We start from the raw sequence: 1,807 nt of genomic DNA, 5'->3' as shown, positions 1-1,807 counted from the left end.
GCGCAGGGAGCGGATCCTTGAGCTGCTGCACGTTCGCGCTGCCCTCGCTCAGCCGGGAGCCCCCTCATTGCCCAGGGGGAGCTGGTGGCAGTGGGGAGTGGGAGAGGGAAGGAAGCGGACAACAAGGATCCGTCCTACACCTCCATGGACTCCGACGCCGCGTTCATGGGCTGCGCCAAATGGCTGCCCTGTTGGGAACAGAACCAGAGACCTCCATCAACATCCTGATTTACTGCTCCAGAAAAAGAAAAAAGAGAAAAGGAAAAAAGAACAATAAAAACAAAGGAGGAAAAAAATTAGAAAGAGAAGAGAAATAAAAAGACTGAGAATAAGGAGGAAGAAGAACAAGAAGGGGAGAAATGAGCCAGAGGACCAAAGCCCAGGTCAGAGCAGTGATCCCAACCACAAGTGCTCAGCACCCTCTGCCTGATGCCCAGTCAATCGCACCAGGGTTCAGCCTCTCCTGACCAGCTTCCCCAGTTGTTAGCAGGACATCCTGTGGTCTGGAATATCCCTCTGGCCAGTCTGGGTCGGCTGTCCTGGACATGATCCCTCCAGGCTCTTTGGCACCTCCTCGACAGCAGAGTATGGGACATGGAGTGGCTTCTAGGACCCTGCAGAGTCCTTGAGGAGGGCAAGCCCTGCTTAGCAACAGCCAAACTATCCACCTGTGATCCACAGCATTCCCATCCTGCATCCAAAGGCAGCGCTGTGCCAGCTCCTGGGAAGAAAGGAATCCCACTCAAATCCAGAACAGTGGGAACACTCAGACAGTTCTCTGGGAAAATCCAAATTTCTTTAACACACATGCTCCTAAGAAGATCTGACCACCATCCGTAAACATTTTCCTGGAAGTCAGAAGCCATGTCAGGGGAGCTTCCTGAAGATGGAGGAACCTCCTGGGTTTCATGTGGGTCATGTCCATTGCAAAGCACGGAGTGTTCCCTCCTTGGAACAGCCACAGTGCCACGGGAGCTCTGCGCTGACAATTAGTAGCTCCAAGACTCTTGCTACTGGGACACTTGTCCAGTAGCTCCCAGACATCTGGCACTGGCCTGACCTCTGCGTTTACTTCCAGGCCTTTCCTGGCCATCTGCATCCTCAGCCACAAGCAGGTTCTGCAGATCGACGTGGCTCTGGGGGAGCAGGGACTCCTGTCTGTGGGCAAAGAAAACAAAGACAACTTGTAAGAAGAGAACCTGGAGCTTCTAGTTAAACCTGGAGCTCCTAGTCAGAAGAGAAAGGACTATTCAATCAAGGCAGGGCCGATGGAGGAAACTCTCTAAAATGGACCAAGCAGCAGAAGCACAGGAGTTTTGCAGAAGAAATTCCCCTCGCAGCACTTGGCTTAGGGAAAAAGCCTGATGTTGCCATGAGAGACATGAGTTCATGCCTAGTATCGGGTAGCAGACATCGGAACATTTAGACTATTGGCTGTCCAGGCTCACGCTATTCGAACCTGAGAGTGAAACTATTCTAAAAGCCAGAGATGCTTGGAAGAAATGTTTCTGCTCACACCACGACTGGGGACCGTGCATCATTCATACCTTGCACCTGTCCAAAGGCCTTCCTCCGTCTGTGCTCTGGAAGCCCTCACCGAGGCTCTGGCAGGGATGGAGGCTCTTGCCAGAAGTATCGCAAGCGTGGAGATCTTCCTCATCCTGCTCCTCCACTGCCGACATCAGGGAATTCCCTGGAGCTGCCAACACCTGCCTTTCCTGCTGGAGGATCATGTCTGGCAGCTCTCTGAGGCTCTTCACCTTTGGCAGCTCTGCAGCATTCTGGCAGGCACGGACTGGAAGCTGCA

Source organism: Corvus brachyrhynchos, unplaced genomic scaffold (genome assembly GCF_000691975.1).
Source record: "Corvus brachyrhynchos isolate BGI_N302 unplaced genomic scaffold, ASM69197v1 scaffold315, whole genome shotgun sequence".
NCBI classification, from domain to species: domain Eukaryota; kingdom Metazoa; phylum Chordata; class Aves; order Passeriformes; family Corvidae; genus Corvus; species Corvus brachyrhynchos.
The sequence above is the reverse complement of the archived record's forward strand: the minus strand, read 5'-3'. Positions refer to the sequence as shown.